This window comes from Adiantum capillus-veneris, chromosome 14 (genome assembly GCF_014529385.1).
Source record: "Adiantum capillus-veneris isolate H3 chromosome 14, ASM1452938v2, whole genome shotgun sequence".
Classification (NCBI taxonomy): domain Eukaryota; kingdom Viridiplantae; phylum Streptophyta; class Polypodiopsida; order Polypodiales; family Pteridaceae; genus Adiantum; species Adiantum capillus-veneris.
In genome coordinates, this window is record NC_140944.1 from 154986884 (window position 1) to 154998579 (window position 11696).

The window sequence follows — 11696 nt, forward strand, 5'->3', positions numbered from 1 at the left end:
CAGTGTCACAGAGATCCCAAATATTTTTTCAAAATTGAATTTGGACTCATTTTGACTAGTCTAAACTGCATTTCACTGTTTTGGCCATAACTTTCACAAACGGTATCGGATCGGAAAAGTTTTTATATCAAAACGTAGCCTGAGAGCGGCCCTACAGATCTTAGAGCAAAACTTGAACTAAATGTATGCCAATGGCAACCATTTAGTTCAACTTTGAAAAAAAACGTCGTTGAGGCCTCAAAATGCATCCGGAAGTCAGGGGTGTCTAAAAGCGACAATTTGCGAGAATTGTGACGAAACGGTTGCGGTTTTGGACATAGTTTTGACTTTTCCCTAACCAAAGCACTTGAACACAGTGGACTAAGTCTACTAGAACCAAGAAAAATCTCTTTTAAGCCCATAAATAATGTCTACCCTAGATTCAAACGCAGCTTACACTAGCTTGGAGATCCCGCCGATAGAGGAATATCCTCCCACAATGGATCTTCCAAACTTGCAATTGAAAAAGACCCATCTTGTTGAGAGAGTTTGGATGATTGGTCATGAGAGTGAAGGACTATATAGATACATTGACTTCAATGAGGTCAATCTTTATAGGTGCTCAGATCCATACCTAGAAGAGATAACGGATTGCAAGCTCTTATATGTTTACACATACGGAGATAGTTGTCGACAAGTATGGAAGAGAATACAGAGTTGTAGAAAGCAAAAATCCACAGACTGTACTAGAAAGAGGTGGATATTTGGTCAATGAAGGACCACAAATGCCTCCACCAAACACGAGAACTCCTATAGGAATTCCAAGAAGAGAGCCACCACGATTCCCTCCAAGAGCGATAACGAGAGAAGGATTGGGAGAGTTTGTAGACTTGTAGACAATCGATGAGTTAGACCATCCCAAGTCCAGAAATGGGTAAACAGAAAATACTCCGGAGATAAAGATCCGAGAGATCACGTTGCGGCTTTTAGAAGAGTGATTAGAGCAGAGGAAGTTTCAGATTTTGCGACACAGTTTGCGGGATTTGGATTGACTCTAGAAGATGATGCAGCTACATGGTTCGACTCGGTGGAAAATGGGATTTTGAGACCCTAGATGAGTTGTTTGAGGAGTTTATTGAAGAATTCTCGCCAAAAGGCATTGCTCAAAACACGGTCTCGCAAATCCATAGATTCAAACAGAAAGAGGATGAATCAGTACGTAAAGCATCATTACGACTCAAGAGATATGTTAAGCTATGTCCAAGAGCAGAATTACCTACGCAAGCACGACTGATGCTGATCTTTATCCAGGGAATGAGAGATGAGGGCCTTGAGAAGGATCTGCATATGATAAGGAGGATGACGCTAAACGAGTTGATCAAAGAAGCTCTTTATCTAGTGGATAACTGTGAGGCATACAAAGAAAAGGAATTAAAGAGTCAAGGAGATGACACATCCTCTCAGCACAGTGTTTCACATATAAGTGAGTCCATTGCCAAGCCAACGACACCTATTGATCAGGAAAAGCTTATCAACGACTTGGTCAAGAGGTTGATTCCTCTTGTAAGGTCTGATTCGGAAGAGCCGAAGTGGTGTGAAATTGAGAGAAAATGGACAAACCATACGGAGGAAGAGTGCTATTATAGCATGGAAAATGCTAGAGAGAGGTATGTACAACCTGTTCCAGAAGCACCTACTCCACCTAGATACGTTACGGGGAATGCGCCAGGACCAGTAGGAGTTTTAAGGCCACAGCTTGTCTTAGGACAACAACCTCCGCTGCCAGGTGCTAGAATGCCGGTAGACATGAGATACATGCCAATGATGGAAGCATCAAATAAACCAATGCCAGTACCAGCTACAATGTGGTATAGAAACCAAGGTGGGTACTACCCTTCGGAGAAACAAAATGTGAGAGAAACACATGGAGTGGTGAGGCCGGTACAACCTCCACCTCCTGGGTTTCAGTCGAAAGAAAGAAGGTATGAAATGGACGAAAGAACACTGCGATTCATTGCAAATAGCGGCTTATCTAGGTCAAAGCTTGCTTATAGCCAAGAGGAAATGCTAAAAAAATCTCCTCAACCAGAGACAGATTGTCATAAAAGTCGTGACAACCACCTGGTCAAACAATGTCCTCATACGGAGATCATTGAAGTAAATGCCTATTGTCTTGAGTGTGGCATCACTCACTTGATCCCCGATTGCCCGAAAAAACCAAACCAAATCAAGAAAATCACGACAACTGTATCAGGGATTGTTCAGCTCCCTAGTAGCTCAGAAAATGAAAATGTTCTACCAGTTCAAGTAGTTACGAGAGCACAAGCTCAAAAGAAAGCTGATGAGAATCCAGAGACAAAGAACACGAAAAGTGACACGAGTTCAAAGACAGATGATGGACCAAAGACAGACGCACGTAGTCAGAAAACCAAGAGCAAACGAAATAGTTGGAAAGCTAGAAAGACTAGGATGAAAGCACGCAGGGAATGAGAGCAAAAATCCCTAGCTGAGAAGCTTACCGAAGCTGAGGAGAAGATAAAACAACATGAGGAAAAGGAGGCACCTTCTCTTACACAGATGGTTAAACCTCTAGAAGAACCATCCACAGATGAGAAACCGAGAAGTGCTAGTTCAAGAAGATCTGTGTTGGCAGAGAAGGTTAATGAGACATTAGATGCCCTCTTGAAAGCCTATGATGAAAGGCTCAAAAACAACGAAACCCAAGAACACAGGTGGATGACATATCTCTATGCGGAACTAGAAAAGCAAAAATTTGAAATGTGCCATAAAATGATTCAAACAGCCCAAGCTTTACTAGAACCACCAGTTGCAAAACCTGAGGATGTGATCCGTGTCATGCCTACACAAGTAATCCCACCAAACCAGGAACTAAAAGAGCCAGATTCTAGTCATGAGCACAGACCAAACCTCAAAGACCCAGCATTAGAACCAAGGATAGTACTTAATACCACGGATAAATCTTCCGAGGGATTTCACCAAGCTATACCTGAGGATTGTAAAGAGATAAATGGTCTTGACGAATTGTGGAAACAAGTCAGAGAGGCCAATGAAGCCGATGATCTAAGAAGATGAGTAGACAAGACTGGTGATGAACGAGGAGTGTTTCTACCACCAATAGAGGAATTTGAGACTGGATCTCAAATGAATCTAGACGTGCAATCGTATCGAGGTGAGAAAGGATCTGTACAATCTATGGATAGTCAACCCCATTCGCTAAGAACACTACCGTTCTACATGGGAGAGTACGAGACCAAGTCAGATGTGGTTGCAATCCCATCACAGAGACTGTCTCCCAACAAGGTCATCAATTCAAAGGGGCTAGTAGATATTCTATCTACCCCAGTCACCTGTACAATAATGTTAGCCGAGTTGCTCAGAATAAGACCAAACATGTGGGATAATGTGGATAAATGTTTAGATAAATTTGGTGTAAAAACCCCAATGACTCAAATCGAGGAAGGCATCAAAGAGCTTGAAATGCCTCCACTAAATACTAGGCCAGTGCCATTAAACAAGGTAGGCGAGTATTACAAGGGAGAACATGGAAACACCACCCTTCCTGTGGAATTCAATAATGTAAAAACCATGGCAATCCTTGACAGTGGAGCTGGTGTGGCCATTGCAACCAAAGAGGTTTGGAAAAAATGGGGAAAACCTGCCTTGATATCCACACAAATGACCCTGTAGCTTGCAGACGGACACAAGGAAAAGCCCCTAGGACTGCTAGAAAAAGTACTTGTTACTTCTTGTGGCATTGAATATGAACACACTTTTGCTATTGTTGACTTTGGCAAGAAGAACAACTATGACATCATTCTGGGAAGACCATTCATGCGACAATTGAAAATGGTCCAAGGTTGGGGTTATGGCCATATATACCTGAGACATATGGAAACCATAACAAAGATAAACTTGAGGGACCATAGCTATAGGGATGTGACGAGAACACCAGTTGAGGAGTTTGATTCCGCCACAGTAGCAGGATCAGAACTTCCAGCTTGGTTAGGTAAGCCTAAAGACCTGTGGATGTGTGGAGCTTCACAATGTGGCAGCTTGGAACGTGAGGAATGTATCCTAGAACGGGTTATAGAGGATATGGACTATATCCCAGAACCATTTCCTGAAGAAGAGTTAGAGCCTTTTGGATGGGAACACATCTTGGCTACTCTGGACGTGTGCACCGTGGAGGATGCTCCAACAACAAAGTTTTGTGATGAAAATGGCTATGATGTCGTTCCTTATTTTGTAGTGAGTGTAATCCAGGAAAACGAAGAGAACCAAAAATCAGCAAGCTCTCGACATAAGGAGAAAACAAAGAAATGTGGAGAATCAAAAGATGAAGGAGACGACAAGTTCTATGACTCTGTAGAACACTTTGAGCTTCAAGAAGATCAACGACCCAAGAATCAATGTCATCGCTACACAAATAAAGTGTATCAAAAGTGGATTCCAAAGTCCTCCGTGAAGACATAGCCACCACAAGCACCCTCATACATGGCTCCTAATAAGGATGCAAAGACTCAGCTAGGAGGAATACGACCAGAGCAATGAGCTACAATGCTCTAATCAATGGGCTAGAAAATTCCTCCAAGAAACTACCACCCATGAGCAAACAGACAATAACTTTCCACTACCAGCCAAAAAATCAAGGGAAAGTACAAGAAGTCAACCTTGCTGAGGATAGTATCGATAGTGATGAATCTTACGACATCCCCTATCATCAACTCATGCCATCACTATCACCAACCCCTTCAACAACAACCATGACAGGTCAAAAGAACAATACAACACATCAAAGCCAAAAAGCTCGACAAATCTGGATACCAAAAAGCTAGATCGGCCAAAAACAGATATGGATCAAGAAGACAAAGATCTCTAATGACAAATCACAAGATCCAACACCAAAACAAAAACAAGGAAAGCGTGCACGAACGGCTAAGAATATCACAAAGTCACAAGATTTTACAACTCAGGTTTGGGCTCCAAAGAAGTTGATTCAAGTACAAAAAAGTCAGGAATTCATTTGGATTCCAAAACAACCACAATATCAACTTTCAAAGCCTGAATCTCGTCACCAACCAAGCGTACAAGGGCTGAATCAAAGACCACTGTCGACTCACACAACAAAAAGGTGGATCCCAAAGAAGTCTCTTCAAACACAAACGAAGCACGGGCAAGTATGGGTTCCCAAACGAGAGCCAGCAACAAAACAACCAATAATCGCAAAGAAATGGGTCCCAGAGAAGAACAACAAAACTACTGTCAGTGCATCGCCGCTTGAATTCTTACAATTCTTCCTACGATTACAGTACATTTAGAAGAGAGAAAATCGCTTCAATCAAGCAACGATACAGGAGCTTCAAAGACCATTACATTGCTTAGAATAGGAAGCCTCGCCAACAAATGCCAATAAGAAAATTTCTTATACCCACATCTTGCACAACATAAATCTTTTCCATGCATTGACTGTGTATGCATAATAGGGCTACATTACAAGGCCTGCATAGGCACAAATTTTAATTGCCCAAGCACAACACATACCCTTTGCGATACCCTGTCGTAAAGGATGACTCCAAATAGGAAGGGGGGAGGTATTCTGAATGCGGACCTAACATTATGACCATTAGAGGGCAATGTTTTGTGTGATGCATTGAATTTTTGCGTTTTATTGTGATAATTTTTTGACAAAATTTAGAGTATATGCCCTCATAGTAGTGTTACAGAGGAGTATGGGGACAAAATGCATATATGAGCCCCTAGGGACATGTGTATAGTGTACATAGCATTTAGATTTCTATTTGAATGATTTTTCTTTTGTTAAGTTTTTTTAAAGATTTTCTTTGTTTATTATTAAGAAAAAATAAAAAAATCCATAATCCACATGAAGAAAAGACTGATGAGAGGCCTGAGCACTACAAAGAGAAGAAGATACAGGGAAACGATGAAACTTCACGAAGTATGTCTCAGCAGCCACTACAACAGCCGAAGAACTTGTCACAAAGCAGTGTCAACAGGCAATCAACAAGTCATACAAGTCAGAGTCGAGTAGCTAAGCCACAAAATGAGTGAGGTGTTAGTCCCAAAGCTTCAAGTAATATTCTCTGTGGTCTAAGCGTCTTAGCTATTCTAGGTACTGCTCAAGCTGGAAGAGTTGAGCATATTTACGTTGTGTCGCTCATGCTGGTATAGGTGAGCAAAAGAGTCAAAGTCTAAGTACTTAAGTCTGGTGAAGTGAAGGAGAAGGTCCAAAAGACACTCACGTACTGAGCTCAGTGAGATACAAGTGGAGAAACTTCTACATCGAAAACCCTTCTTGGAAAGGTGGAAGCTATTGAGACATCTTTTTGATGTCACATGTGCTACATTTATTCCTCGAAACACCCATCATCTCCTTCTTTCACATTGCATGCTTTTGTTGACAAATTTCTCATATGCATATAGAGTGTCCCATAATTGGCACTTGCATCAGGCACTCTTTCCGTGTTTCACCCAAGCACTCACCTTTCACGAACATGTACTTCACGTTCAACTGCTCAACTCCAATAAGAGCGTATACCAAAGGCATTTTTTTCCCACCGGGTTTTTTTCCTTTGGTCATCCAGGTTTTAGACCCTAATCTAAAGACACCTATCACCATCCTCTTGTACATATTCCTTCTACATCAACAATAAGTAAATGCTACTCAAATCAATTGACAAATGAATTGGAGCACCAATTTCAGATCATAGCATACTTCTCCTCAATGGCGAGTCGAAGAATGGCCTACAATGACAAAGAACAGGAACAAAGAAGTTACCAATGAAGAAGAGCAGACACAAAAGTAATCAGAGGATCTCAGAAGATGAATGGTTATGATGATAGATGTCCGCTCTAATGGATCATAGTTCTTGTTGTGGTTCGACAAAGATACAAGCAGTGCAACAGATGAAGCCAAAACAACAACAAAGTGTTGACCGCTGGGTCAACAACACAACATAAATCCTTACAAAGTTGTCATTGGCTCACAAGATCAGAAAGCCAATCACTCAATTCTACAGATTGTAGAAGTTGTTTATGAGAATCACAAATACTCCGAATTGATAGATTTGCTGGAGCAAGGGATGGATGGAGCTTTCTCTATCCATGATGATAAGAGTCAAGTTAAACGACATTGGGTTCTTTTTGAATTTAGATTTGGCAGTAGACCTATAATGACAGATGCTGCAGCTCGGAGCGTGGATGTGAAAGACATAAAAATCGTCATCAATTATGATTTTCCTGAATCATGTGAAGACTATGTACATCGGATTGGACGAACAAGACAAGCTACTACAAAGGCTATAGTCTATACTTTCTTTCCGACAACAAAACGACAACAAAGACCACATCGCCATCGACAATCAGGTCATGTCGGGGACGACATGAACGTGGAAGGGGGGAATGTTGACCGCTGGGTCAACAACACAACATAACTCAAGTTTCGTACCAAAGTCTTATCTTTTGCGAGTTATGAAATGCTACAGATTATGGCTATAAACCTCATTTGTAATGAGTAGTTATTCTAGTTTCAGAAGCCAGGGTGCAATGGCACTTCCAGATTGTAAATAAAAGCCATTTGACCCTTTCAACCCCATTTTTGGTTAAACCTAAGGTAGCCTTAGAATATAAGGTACCTAGGTTATTTTGTAAAGAAAAGACTTTTTATCATAATCAAAACTGAGCGCTGCCGTCTACTTTGTGTGAGAGAGAAAGAGAGTGAGAGTGAGCTTCATCCTCTCGCTACGCCCGGCTCGCTCAACACATTGGAGATCCGACCGCACCATTGATGTAGGCTCGAGGAGAGCTACGCGACAATGCCAAGCATTCCACGCGAGACGAAGCGCACACGCCAACGCATCTACAAGCTATTTGTGGTCGTAAGTGTATCGATGTCTGTTTTCTGTGTGCTAGTAGTCTATAGAATCGTGGCAACATAAGCTACGCATAGGTACTCATAAATTTCAGTTTCGAGCACTTTCAAAATTCTGTTCTGTCATCCTACGCGTTTTCCGCATATGGGTTTAGAGTGAGGTTTTTGAGTGTAGAAGATTAGGGACAGGTGTATCCTAGTGAGGGGATGGTGTTCCTTAAGTTTTGTACGATTCTGGCATGATTAGGTGAGTTACCTTCTATATGTGTGTATGTGGCTAGGTGGTGTAGTTGAGAGCAGTGAGGTTCTTGATTGTGGTTTAGTTGGCCTTCCAGAGTGTTGTATTTGTAGGATGGTCTCATCCTGACAAGCTTAAGAGATTTCCTCCGTGTGCCTATCGTGTCATCTGTGTCCTCGATTGACATTATGTTGATCTAGGTAGTGTTTGCATGCACTTCATGGGTGTGTGAGTCTCTCCCGTCCAACAGTGCATGAAAGGGGGAGACAAGTGGTGCAGCTATGGAAATCTTCCTTATGTGATGTAGATATGGAAAGCTTGGAGGCAGAGGGAGAAAGAGAGAGAGAAGAGGTAGAATAGAGGGTACTACTCAGAAATGCAGATTTTGGTCAAAGAAAATAGTTTTTTGACCATGTATTTGGTTAGGAGAGCTCTTGGAGAGTAAAAAGAGAGATTCAGAGTTTTTTTTTTTTTAAATTAAAATTTTAGGGTTACTTCATGGGTGCCCATGAAAGGAAACCGCCCCCCCCACCCCCCCCCCCCCCCCCCCCCCCCCTCCCCCCCTCCCCCTCCCTTTCCCTTCTTCTCTCTCTTTCTAGGGGACAAAGCTATAATGAGGGGAACAAATAGGCCCCCATGACCCCTACTACCCTACCTTTTGAGAGGGTATAGCTGTGTCCACCACCCTCTTCCTATTGGTCCATGCTTAATCACCCCTTAAGCTAAAGGGCCCTTTTGGGGTTCATATTTTTCCTAATGGTTCATCAAAGAATCGCAACGATTGAAATTGTAGTGTCATTGAGAAGGGGAGGCCAACATGGAAATGCTACATGTCCTAGGGCACAAGAAAAAAACAAAAAGGTAAGCTAGGTCCAGCAGAGAATGTCGTCAAGGGCACTTTTTGGCCCTCAATGCAAAGTGGAGGGAGAAGGAAAACATCACAAATTCTCTTCAATTTGAGTTGTATCTTGAAGATTTTGAGATATTAGCAATGTGTATGCCTGAAGTTATCAATCATCAAGTTGAACCTGGTACAATACAAAATGCACAAGAGAGGAGCCACTTCACTCCTTTGTCACAGGTTGGCTAGATTGAACGAAGTCACAAATATTTCCTTGATATTTTAGGGATACTAGCAGGTTGAAAGTATTTTGCAAAATGAATTTATGAAAATATGTGCGCTGAATTGGAAATTTCCTTGATTGAACTAAAGACATGTGCTCTTTTACGTGTGAGACATGTACAGAAAGATGAAATGTTTGCAGCATGTTCTTTGACAGGCTGACAATATTTTGCAAAGAGACTTCATGAAAATATGTTTTCTAAATTGGAAATTTCTTTGATTGAACTAAAGACAGTCTTTCATGTGTGAGACATGTAGAGAAAGATGCATGTCTGAAAAATTTTCTCTAATGAATGATTTGAATAGTGATCTAAATAATTGTTAGAGATCAATGAGATCTAGTTGTGATGGCTAAGTGAAAGAGAACTGAATGATATTCTAGTGCATCAACATTATATTTGGATGAGATGGCTATATACTATTGTGAGTGCATCAAAAGTTTTGAAAGGATGAAAAGGTTGCACAATGATGATTGAAACATGGTGCTCGGTGTGAACTAAGTGTGTGAATTTTTAAATTGCATGCTATGTGGATGTACTGTCTTGTGGGGATGGTCATGGGCATGATTTTCTTGATTGAAATTTGAAAATAAAGGATATGAATCTGATAGTAACAAGATTTAGCAGATCAAGACATCCGTGAAAAGATCGACACGGTTTGGATGTGATTTCTTAGTGTTTACAAAGAACATGATTTCTATCTAAGACCCTCCATAGAAACGTCATTCATCATTGACTAATGTCTTTGTGAAAGTGCAGGATTGGAGTTTGGTGCATGGGTATATAGATTCAAATGTGTCTACTGAAAAAAGTTTCTGTCCTTTGTCTATTTTGCAAGTGCAGTCAAAGGCAATTACAATTCTTTCAAGAGGGGGGAATGTCAAAGTGATGACATGGCATGCTTAACTAAAAATAAATGGCAGAGAGGACAAGAGAAATTGAACCCTAAAGAATGCAAAAAGAATGGCCGAGGGGCCTAAGCAAAAGGGGTTGGAGTTTTCAAAAAACGTAACAGGGTACCCCAAATTATGAAGCACCATATGAGAGGCCTAAAACCCAAAAAGGCAAAAGCTTGAATTATGAGGCTCAAATCCATAAATTGTGATGAGATGCCACGTGGCCCTGTTGTCTGGATTTCTACAATGTGCATTGGTTCAATTGGTAGTTTTGCGCAAGCCTATTGGGTCAAAGATTGTGGATGTGAGGTGCTTTACATGTGGAGATTTTGGGGCTTTGCTTTTGGGAATCCCTTCTAAGTTTATAAGGACCCTTGGGGATACTCTTTTATAGAGCATCTAGACGCAAAGTCTAAGAGAGAGAGTTGGACCCTCGGGAGGTGTACTTTACCGAGAGCAATAATAAAGAAATACCACAATGGGCGCCGATCTTTGGATCCAATGCGTCTTGGATTGGAAATCCACCATTTCATGTCAAAACCTCTCTCTCTCTCTCTCTCTCTCTCTCTCTCTCTCTCTCTCTCTCTCTCTCTCTCTCTCTCTCTCTCTCTCTCTCTCTCTCTCTCTCTCTCTCTCTCTCTCTCTCTCTCTCTCGTTTAGTTATTTGTAGTTATGCTTAAACTGTCCAAGCTATTGATTTCTCCCTTGGAGTATCCAAGCTTGTAACAATTGACTCATGAAGATAAGGAACGATTTCGATTTGAAGGCTCATGTTATATCATTCATGGCCATATTTCTCAAGATTTTTCGACAACCCCAAACAAAAAATTCCCACTTCTATCTAAAACATAGAAAACAAGAAGCCCCGACCTTCAATTGAATTGATTTCTGCCTTGATAGGGGTCCCTACGTTTGATCCATCCAATGAACCATATAAAGCTATGAAAAAATTTAGAGATCAAAGTTCCCTTATTCTCTTTGGTCCATGATCCATGCAAACTTTTCTCTCCCCACAATTAGCTAGAAGATTGGGCATTGACAAAAGTTGAAAAGGAACTCAAATTGAAGCGCAAATGAACAGCTTGACTCACACATTATCAACACTATTATCCTTGACTTCAAGTTCAAGAATTTGCAAATCTAGTTGATTTCTACATTATAAAGTTGGTAGGACTAATGCTTGCTCATCCTTGGCTTGATTTTGTGCGCTCATAGCTCGTGTCTATGTGTGTTCTCCATTTATGTATGAATAATTAATGATCGTTGGCTTGACTACTCCCCACAACAGCTTTTTCATTAAGTAGCCTTTCAACTTGGTTTGCCAAGTTGAAAGCCCTCTTTGTCAACTTGGTTTGCCAAATGTGAAAGCCCTCTTTGTTAAATTTCCTAAGCCCTTTCTTTTACATTGCACCTTGGAGCGGTCTTAGCACTTGGATTTTATGTCAAGGCCAGTGTCTAAACTGTGTACACAAACACAACTATAAAATCATCCTCATAAATGTAGATTATGATGTACATTACAAAAATTACTGTGCTTGGTTGTAAAACTTTT